The 11198-nt window shown below is 44.5% G+C and overlaps 1 non-coding gene across 1 annotated transcript; it reads left to right on the top strand.

The window, feature by feature from the left end:
- Window positions 1-10913: 10913 nt before the first annotated feature.
- trnas-gcu (transfer RNA serine (anticodon GCU)) lies at window positions 10914-10995 on the top strand. Its single transcript has one exon. It is a non-coding gene; the product is annotated as a tRNA-Ser (tRNA).
- The last annotated feature ends 203 nt before the right edge of the window (window positions 10996-11198 follow it).

The raw sequence follows: 11198 nt of genomic DNA, 5'->3' as shown, positions 1-11198 counted from the left end.
GTTGCATTACTGGTCAAAGAGGATATCACAGCTGTGCTGAAGGAGGGCACTATGGTGGACTCGAGCAGTGAGGCAATATGTGCAGAACTTAGAAATAGGAAGGGTGCGGTAACAATGTTGGGACTGCACTACAGGCCTCCCAACAGCAAGCGTGAGATAGAGGTACAAATATGTAAACAGATTATGGAAAGATGTAGGAGCAACATGGTGGTGGTGAAAGAGATTTTAATTTTCCCAACATTGACTGGGATTCACTTAGTGTTAGAGGTCTAGATGGAGCAGAATTTGTAAGGAGCATCCAGGAGGGTTTTCCAGAGCAGTATGCAAATAGTCCAACTCGGGAAGGGGCCATACTGGACCTGGTGTTGGGGAATGAGCCCGGCCAGGTGGTTGACGTTTCAGTCGGGGACTACTTTGGGAATAGTGATCACAATTCCGTAAGTTTTAGAATACTCATGGACAAAGACGAAAGTGGTCCTGAAGGAAGAGTGCTAAATTGGGGGAAGGCCAACTATACCAAAATTCGACAGGAGCTGGGGAATGTAGATTGGGAGCAGCTGTTTGAAGGTAAATCCACATTTGATATGTGGGAGTCTTTTAAAGAGAGGTTGATTAGCGTGCAGGAGTGACATGTTCCTGTGAAAATGAGGGAATTAAATGGCAAGATTAGAGAACCATGGATGACAGGTGAAATTGAAAAAATAGCTAAGAGGAAAAAGGAAGCATAAATAAGGTCTAGGAGGCTGAAGAAAGACGAAGCTTTGAAAGAATATCGGGAATGTAGGACCAATCTGAAACGAGGAATTAAGAGGGCTAAAAGGGGTCATGAAATATCTTTCGCAAACAGGGTTAAGGAAAATCCCAAAGCCTTTTATTCATATATAAGGAGCAAGAGGGTAACTAGAGAAAGGATTGGCCCACTCAAGGACAAAGGAGGAAAGTTATGCGTGGAGTCAGAGAAAATGGGTGAGATTCTAAACGAGTACTTTGCATCGGTATTCACCGAGGAGAGGGACATGACGGATGTTGAGGTTAGGGACAGATGTTTGATTACTCTAGGTCAAGTCGGCATAAGGAGGGAGGAAGTGTTGGGTATTCTAAAAAGCATTAAGGTGGACAAGTCCCCAGGTCCGGATGGGATCTATCCCAGGTTTCTGAGGGAAGCGACAGAGGAAACAGCTGGGGCCTTAACAGATATCTTTGCAGCATCCTTAAACACGGGTGAGGTCCTGGAGGACTGGAGAATTGCTAATGTTGTCCCCTTGTTTAAGAAGGGTAGCAGGGAAAATCCAGGTAATTATAGACCGGTGAGCCTGACGTCAGTGGTAGGGAAGCTGCTGGAGAAGATACTGAGGGATAGGATCTATTCCCATTTGGAAGAAAATGGGCTTATCAGTGATAGGCAACATGGTTTTGTGCAGGGAAGGTCATGTCTGACCAACTTAATAGAATTCTTTGAGGAAGTGACAAAGTTGATTGATGAGGGAAGGGCTGTAGATATCATATGCATGGACTTCAGTATGGCGTTTGATAAGGTTCCCCATGGTAGGCTGATGGAGAAAGTGAAGTCGCATGGGGTCCAGGGTGTACGAGCTAGATGGATAAAGAGCTGGCTGGGCAACAGGAGACAGAGAGTAGCAGTGGAAGGGAGTTTCTCAAAATGGAGACGTGTGACCAGTGGTGTTCCACAGGGATCCGTGCTGGGACCACTGTTGTTTGTGATATACATAAATGATTTGGAGGAAAGTATAGGTGGTCTGATCAGCAAGTTTGCAGACGACACTAAGATTGGTGGAGCAGCAGATAGTGAAGGGGACTGTCAGAGAATACAGCAGAATATCGATCGACTGGAGAGTAGGGCAGAGAAATGGCAGATGGAGTTCAATCAGGGCAAATGCGAGGTGATGCATTTTGGAAGATCCAATTCAAGAGTGAACTATGCAGTAAATGGAAAAGTCCTGGGGAAAATTGATGTGCAGAGAGATTTGGGTGTTCAGGTCCATTGTTCCCTGAAGGTGGCAACGCAGGTCAATAGAGTGGTCAAGAAGGCATATGGCATGCTTTCCTTCATCGGATGGGGTATTGAGTACAAGGGTTGGCAGGTCATGTTACAGTTGTATATGACTTTGTTTCGGCCACATTTGGAATACTGCGTGCAGTTCTGGTCGCCGCATTACCAAAAGGATGTAGATGCTTTGGAGAGGGTGCAGAGGAGGTTCACCAGGATATTGCCTGGTATGGAGGGCGCTAGCTATGAAGAGAGGTTGAGTAGTTTAGGATTATTTTCATTAGAAAGACGGAGATTGAGGGGGGACCTGATTGAAGTGTACAAAATCATGAGAGGTATAGACAGGGTGGATAGCAAGAAGCTTTTTCCCAGAGTAGGGGATTCAAATACTAGGGGTCACGAGTTCAAAGTGAGAGGGGAAACGTTTAGGGGGGATATGCGTGGAAAGTTCTTTACGCAGAGGGTGGTGGGTGCCTGGAACGCGTTGCCAGCGGAGGTGGTAGACGCGGGCACGATAGCATCTTTTAAGATGCATCCAGACAGATCCATGAATGGGCAGGAAGCAAAGAGATACAGACCCTTAGAAAATAGCCGACATGTTTAGGTAGAGGATCTGGATCGGCGCAGGCTTGGAGGGCCGAAGGGCCTGTTCCTGTGCTGTGATTTACTTTGTTCTTTGTTCCTTGAGTGAACCTTTCAAAGTACAGAAGTGATGACGAGGTCAAAAAGGTCTGAACAGTTGAGGTGACTGAGCGGTTTCAGCTTCTCTGGTCAGGTTGCAGCTTTCACTGGAGGCATGTGTTTAAATCCCACTTCTGACAACTTGATTTTCAGTTACTTTGCAGAGCTTCCTTGAAGGTTTGAGGTCGAGTAAATACTGAGGAACTGTTTCTAACTGATGAACGGTCAATAACCGAAGGTTACAGATTTAAGGTGACAAAACTGGAAAGAACTTGAGGAAAAATTCCTTTCTGCAACATGTGGTTAGGATTTCAGTTATGTGGATAGATTGGAGAAGCTGGGGTTGTTCTCCTCAGAGAGGAGATTTGATAGAGGTGTTCACAACCATGAGGGGTCGTGACAGACACGATAGAGAGAATCTGTTGGTGGAAGGATTGAGACTCAGGTAAAAGCTGTGGCTCAGTTGGTCACACTCGCCTCGAAATCACAAGCTTCTGGGTTCAGAGTTCACAGCTGACACTCCAGTACAGCACTGAGGGTGTGATGAAAACCAAGGCCTGGTCTGCATGTTTGGGTGAATGTAAAAGATCCCATGCTGCAATTTCAAACAAGTGAAGAGCAATTCTCCCTGGTATTGTGATCAATATTTGCCCCTCAATCAGATCAGTTGGTCATTATCACATTGCTGTTTGTGGGTATTAGCTGCTGCATTTCTGACATTACAACAGTGATTACACTTCAAAAGTATTTCATTGTCTACAAAGTGCTTTGATATGTCCAATGGTCTTGAAAGGTGCTATATAAATGCAAGTCTTTTCTTTCTTTATCACAACACATTGCTGTGTAAAAAATTGTTCTTCATGTCACCTCTGGTTCTTCCGCCAATCACCTGATATCTGTGTCCTCTGCTTATTGACCCTTTTACCACTGGAAACAGTTTCTCCTTATTTAAACTATTGAAAACCTCCATGATTTTGAACAAATGTGTCAAATCTTTTCGGAACTTTCTCTGCTGCAAGGAGAACAACCCCAGCTTCTCCAATCTCTCCACATCACTGAAGTCCCTCACCCTGCTACCATTGTGGCAAATCTCTTTTTTATTCTTTCACGGAATGTGGGCATCACTGGCAACGCCAGCATTTATTGCCCATTCCTAACTTCCCTTGAGAAGGTGGTGGTGAGCCGCCTTTTTGAGCTGTTGCAGTCCATGTGCATCACCTCGCATTTGCCCTGATTGAACTCCATCTGCCATTTCTCTGCCCAACTCTCCAATCTATTTATATTCTGCTGTTTTCTCTGACAGTCCCCTTCACTATCTGCTACTCCGCCAATCTTAATTTCGTCTGCAAACTTACTAATCAGACCACCTATACTTTCCTCCAAATCATTTATGTCCATCACAAACAGCAGTGGTCCCAGCACGGATCCCTGTGGAACACGTCTCCATTTTGAGAAACTCCCTTCCACTGCTACTCTCTGTCTCCTGTTGCCCAGCCAGTTCTTTATCCATCTGGCTAGTACACCCTGGACCCCATGCGACTTCACTTTCTCCATCAGCCTACCATGGGGAACCTTATCAAACGCCTTACTGAAGTCCATGCATATGACATCTGCAGCCCTTCCCTCATCAATCAACTTTGTCACTTCCTCAAAGAATTCTAGTGGAGAGTTTTCTCCCTGGTGGCCATTGACTTCAATTTTGCAAGGGCTCCTTGATGCCCTTGGCAAGAGCAGTCAATGTCTCCTCACCTCACCTCTTGAGTTCAGCTCTTTTGTCCAAATTTGGGTCAAGGCTGCAACGAGGTCAGGAACCAAGTGGCTCTGGTAGAATCCAAAATGAGCATTGATGAGCAGGTTATTACTGTGTAAGTGCTGCTTGATAGCACTGTCAATGACACCTTCCATCACTTTACTGATGATCAAGAGGAGGCTGATGGGGCAGTAATTGACAGGGTTGGATTTGTCCTGCTTTTTGTTTGCAGGACATACCTGGGCAATTTTCCACGTTGCTGGGTAGATGACAGTGTTGTAGCTGTACTGGAACAGCGTGGCTAGTGGCTCGGCTAGTTCTGGAGCATAAGTCATCAGCACTACAGCCGGGATGTTGTCAGTATCCAGTGCCTTCAGCCATTTCTTGATATCATGTGGAGTGAAGTGGACTGGCTGACGATTGGCATCCGTGATGCTGGGGACCTCAGGAGGATGTCGAGATGATACGTCTGGCTGAAGATGGTTGCAAATTATTCAACCTTGTATTTTGCACTGATATACTGGTCTCCCCTATCATTAAGGATGGGGATATTTGTGGAACCTCCTGTTTATTGTTTAATTATCCACCACCATTCCGGACTGGATGTGACAGGACTGCAGAGCCTTGATCTGATCTGTTGGTTGTGAGATCGCTTAGCTCCGTCTATTGCATGCTGCCTCTACTGTTTGACATGCAAGTAATCCTGTGTTGTAGCTTCACCAGGTTGACACCTCATTTTTAGGTCTGCTTGGTGCTGCTCCTGACATGCCCTCCTGCAGACTTCATTGAACCACTATTGCTCCCTTGGCTTGATGGTAATGGTAGAGTGAGGGATATGTCAGGCTATGAGGTAACATATTGTGTTTAAATACAATTCTGCTGCTGCTGATGGCCCACATTGCCTCACGGATGCCAAGTTTTGAGTTGCCAGATCTGTTCATTTCTTCCCTCCGATATAATTGGAAAAAAAATTCCAAAGGAATGCATGTACTAAATAAAAAGGAGAGAGAAATAAATACTGACAAAATAGATGGCAGCATTTGGAAGGTAAAAAGATTTATATGTTTTATTATCGATGAGTGAGAGGAATATATCACACTTTGGGGCTTCTGGAAGTGGATTTACTGATAATTTTGGGAATTGATAGGAAGCTGCTTCATGTTTGGTGGAACAAACTCCCGCCCTTGGGGTGGAGCCAACAGCTGCATCCGTCAAATAACAGACAGAGTAGAAGTACTGTATCAGGCCTTGTTAGCTCAGTTGGTAGAGCATGAGACTTTTAATCTCAGGGTCTTCGATTTGAGACCCATGTTGTGTGGTTGTTCTTCCCTTTTTCAGACTTCATCGGCAGAGAGTTCAAGGGGTGTTTGAAATTAAATTCAACAACTTCACCAGATTTCAACTCCGCCCCCCACACAGTGTAGTTGAATGGACCCTCAAACTCTGCCCTCCCCTTCCCCTCCCTCCCAGAACTGCAACAGGGATCCCCTTGTCCTCACTTTCCACCCCACCTGCCTCCACAGCAGCACAGTTGCGCAGTGGTTAGCACTGCAGCCTCACAGTTCCAGCAACCCGCGTTCAATTCTGGGTACTGTCTGTGTGGAGTTTGCAAGTTCTCCCTTTGTCTGTGTGGGTTTCCTTCGGGTGCTCCAGTTTCCTCCCACAAGCCAAAAGACTTGCAGGTTGGTAGGTAAATTGGCCATTATAAATTGCCCCTAGTATAGGTCGGTCGCAGGGAAATATAGGGACAGATGCGGATGTGATAGGGGTATGTGATTGGTATAAATGGGTGGCTGATCGTCGGCACAGACTCGGTGGGCCGAAGGGCCTGTTTCAGTGCTGTATCTCTGAACATAAACACATCCAACGGATCATCCTCCACCATTTCCGCCACCTCCAGCGTGATGCCACCACCAAACGCATCCTCCCCTCCCCTGTCAACATTCTGAAGGGATTGTTCCTTCCACGACACCCTGGACCACTCCTCCATTACCCCAACATCTCTTCCCCTTCCCAAGGCACCTTCCCATGCAATCGCAGGAGATAGAATACCAGCCCTTTTCCCTCCTCTCTGCTCATTATCTAAAGCCCCAAACAATCCTTTTAGGTGAAGCAGCGATTTACTTGTACTTCTTTCAATTTAGCGGACTGTATTCACTGCTCACAATGCGGTCTCCTCTAAACTGGAGAGACCAAACGCAGATTAGGTGGAACACCTCTGCGCAGGCCGAAACCATGACCCTGAGCTTCTGGTTGCTTACCATTTCAACACTCCTCCCTGCTCTCATGTCAACATTTCTGTCTTTGGCCTGCTCCAGTGTTCCAGTGAAAATCAACCCAAGCTCGAGGAGCAGCACCCGACCTTTTGATTCGGCACTCTACAGCCTTGTGGATTGAACATTGTGTTCAATAACTTCAGAGCATGACTGGTGTCAGGCAACCACAAGCGTTAACACACTCTTTGACTTTGTCCCAGGACAGCTTTGTTATTTAATCTCTCCAGCCCTCTGCTCGATCAAACAACTTCTCCGTTGTTCTCTCCCACATGCCGCTCCCCTTCACTTGTTTAAAACCTAATTCTTTTCTAACCTGTGTCAGTTCTGATGAAAGGTCACAGACCAGAAACGTTAAATCTGTTCTCTCACCACAGATGCTGCCAGAGCTATTGAGTATTTCCAGCACTTTTTGTTTTTATTTCAGATTTCCAGCATCTGCAGTATTTTGCTTTTATTGTGTCAGAAAGTCTTTCCTTGATTCAGGACTCTTACCTCTCTCCAGAATCTCTCTGCTAAAGATTGAACTTTATCTCATTTCACTCACAGCTCAGGGTGAGTGTGGCACAGTGGGACGTCTGGCTGTCTCCCACTTCACAGTCCATCAGTACTGAGAAAACAATGGGGAATATTACTCCCATGTTGTGTTCTGTAACTTTTTACAAACACTTTAATGTATATATTGTCTTCCAAAGCAGTGACAGAATGGTGGCTTTAATGTGTTGTTGAAATAGCTTTGTTGAGTTTGTGCTGTACTAACAGTTAAACAGTTCTTGGTTCAGTACCAGGTTTGGTACTTTCAACCTCTCCTGTGTCTTTTTCTTTGGCTCCAATTGTCAAGCTGCATGATTTACTCTGAAATTAGCACCAGAGAACCAAGGCACCAGCGAGCATGAGGAGCTGAAATTAGCACAGATCAAATCCACTTAATATTTCTGACTGAAGATGGTTGCAAATGCTTCAGCTTCATCTTTTGCACTGACGTGCTCAGCACCACCATCATTGAGGATGTGAATGTTTTTGGAGCCTCCTCATCTTGTTAGTTATTTAATTATCCACCACCATTCACGACTGGATGTGGCAGGACTGTGGAGCTGTGATCTGATCCTGAGGGAGATATCCGTGCGCGGAGTGCCGGGATGTATGGAGAGTGATCCTGAAGAGGGTGTCTGAGCCTGGAGTGGAAGCTTTCCGTGGAGGTGCAGGAGTAGGCCATTCAGCCCCACTGTTTTATAAAGGTTTAGCATAACTTATATGTTTTTACTCTATGCCTCTATTAATAAAGCCAAGTATCCTGTTTGCTCTTAGCAACCTTTTCAAACCTTGATCAAAAAAGATTGGTGTACATTGTCTCATTCTTCCTCCCAAACTGTATCACTTCACAATTTTCTGTGTAAAATTTTATCGGTTGTGTGAAAGCCCATTTTACCAGTGTGTTTAAGTTCCTCTGAAGTGTGTTACTGTCACTGGCATAGGACGAAATTCACGAGCATTCTTTGATGCTATCTCCGTGGAAAGAGCAATCTTACACACTAGCTCAAATTGGGATTTTGTGTGTTTAGTATCTTTCCTCATCCACCAATATAAGCACAAATCTGTCTCACAATGTACGGTCTAAGAATGTGCCAATGTTGCAATGTGGTGATAAATTCTTCAGTGTCACAATGTACTCACCAACTGTTTCACTACTTTTCTGATTTCTGGATCCAAGTTTGTAGCTTTCCGCGATCTCTCGTGGCTTAGGGTTGAGCCTCACTTCAACGAAGAAACGGAAAATTATGATTTAAAGATTACACTGTCAATCATTCACATCTCTGTCTTCTCCTGAACTTCGAGTTCAAATTTGTTTGTGAAGTTGAGTCACACGTTAAGACAGCACAATCTTTGTCTTTGTGAAGGAAGTGATTTGGGAATGGCTGTTTGAAACTGCCCCTTCTTGCACAGAAATTCAGTGCAAATACTTGATCACTCACAATTTCCTCGAGAGAAATTTGTTCACAATCGCATTCGACATGGACACTGCCTCAGCATTAATCTCACTGAAGCAGAATGTGACCGTGTTGTATGTTTCAGAATGTTGGTGCCGTTATTTGTCGCTTTTAACCGAGACTGGGACACAGGGCAAGTTTGATCCGAGGTTGGAATATATTATCATTCAGGAGCAAGAAAAATCAAAAGGAACAAAATAAGAAAACCCAGTCTCCAGATTTGAGAATCTGTCGATCTGCTTTGGGAAAGTGAATCAGAGCAGAATGAAGGATGAACTGTCCAGAAGAGATGAAGACACAGCTCAGTCAACACGTTCCCCTGGTTTATGATGCTGGAACATTCCTCACACAGAAATGATTCAACCCAATGACAAACATTCTTACAGCTGATAATTTGTGCTACTGATTTAAGGACTGTCTCATGTGGTTACCGAGTGACGACGAGAAGATATTAAACTTTGGTCAATTCAATCTGGCTGTGATGAAGTTTGAATTTTTCTACCTTTTCTAAACATTATTTGAAGGGTCTCGGTAACAATGTTCAGTTTTGATGAGAGTGGGGTCTGGGTGAGAAGCTACGGAGTGTGACAGGGTCAGGACTGGATGCAGGAAGTTCTCTGACAGTCTCCCTCTTTCTCTCTAATGGGTTTGAGTTGATTTCCGACTGGTAGCTTTTATTTTACTTTTCTTATTTGGAGATACAGCACTGAAACAGGCCCTTCGGCTCACCGAGTCTGTGCCAACCAGCAACCACCCATTTATACTAATCCTACATTAATCCCATATTCTCTACCACATCCCCACCATTCTCCAACCATGTACCGACACTAGGGACAATTTACAATGGCCAATTTACCTATCAACCTGCAAGTCTTTTGGAGGTGGGAGGAAACCAGAGCACCCGGCGGAAACCCACACAGACACAGGGAGAACTTGCAAACTCCACACAGGCAGTACCTAGAACTGAATCCTGGTCGCTGGAGCTGTGAGGCTGCGGTGCTAACCATTGCGCCACTGTGCTGCTGTTGGTGCATTGATAAATGAAGGAAGTTCCCTCCACCCATTTTTTTTGGACAGACAGTGTGGTATCAGGTTGTAAAGGGTTAATGCTGAAGATAGTGGGATCAACCCCTCCCACTGTCAGAGTGATGATGTAACAGGCACATGAGATGAAGTTTGGGAGAAGAGAGAGCAGCACCAAGGATGCTAACTGAGCAGGCTTGATGAGTGTGCATAGAGTATTGTGTAAATTAGAAAAGAGTTGTCAGTTCTTTCAGCAGGAACTGTGTCCAGAAAATATCGAGAAACTCACAATTTTATTATTCAGGATTCGGGACACAGATATTAATTCCAAGTGACAGTTCTGAGACCAATTAACAAAAAAAGTAGAGAATAATATTACTCACTGATTGAAATCCCCCAGTGAGGAGACAGTTAAACAGGTGATCTGTTGGGGCATCATTCAATCCAAGGTTTCAGCAAAACTTAATCTCCCTTTTCGGTGAAATTCTCTGTTATTTGCAACTTTTTTTGTCAGCTTTGATGGGCGAGTGAAAAAACTGAAAAAAATGAACAGTTCTATCCTTTCTTTTCTTCCTTCTTCTCTTCTTTCCATCAGTTTCTCTTTTCTGCCCCAGATCAATATAATGATAAGAATCCCAATTTAATCTGCTGTTTCTGCTGTTTTATCCATTCCAATCAAAATTTCAACGTTCCAATCAAATGTATTTGTTATTCCACAGTGTCTCCACATGTGTTTTATTCTGTTGTATTCTCTCACAGTCTGTTTGATGATCAATGTTACATCTCACTCTCTGTTCTGGTGAAGATCAGAAGCAGTGATATCTGTTTACACCACCCAACAAGTAGGCCTGAGGCTGTGCCTCGCTGATCATGTGGAGTTAAAGCAATTCTTCCAGTCAGTTAGTACAGTTGTCATTTCATGAGAAAGTCGGTCATCATGACTTCGTCAGTGACCTAATGGTTCAGGTGTCTGAGTGATGTTAATCATGATGTGATCAAATGATTGTATGTTCCAGTCTTTCAGTGGTGGGTTTTCACACTGAGTAGAAACGTGTTGGACATGGTCTGGAAATGTTGCACACCGCTCCATTCCCAACTTCATTTACTGACAGAAGATATATTTCCATCATGACACAGCTGGCTGCACAGCCAGAAGCTGTGCTGAAGGTGACAACTCTACTTCGACAACTGATAAGGTGGCCGAGAGGTTAAGGCGATGGACTGCTAATCCGTTGTGTTCTGCACACGTGGGTTCGAATCCCATCCTTGTCGCTAATTTATGAACTGTTCAGTGTATTATTTATGTGCATAGTCGGCCTCAAAGCCTGTTCTTGTTTCTGTCCTGACAGTGATTCCAGAATTGGTTGTATTTGATTAAAATTGAGACAGACAATTGGAATTCTTCACCCAAACTGCACTGGAATGAAGATCAAATAGGGATCACGAAACGGAGCAGGATTTTTCCTCCCCTCCTT

Source organism: Heterodontus francisci, unplaced genomic scaffold (assembly GCF_036365525.1).
Source record: "Heterodontus francisci isolate sHetFra1 unplaced genomic scaffold, sHetFra1.hap1 HAP1_SCAFFOLD_222, whole genome shotgun sequence".
Taxonomy (NCBI): Eukaryota; Metazoa; Chordata; class Chondrichthyes; order Heterodontiformes; family Heterodontidae; genus Heterodontus; species Heterodontus francisci.
Note: the sequence above shows the minus strand (reverse complement) of the source record. Positions and strands in the feature narration are given on the sequence as shown.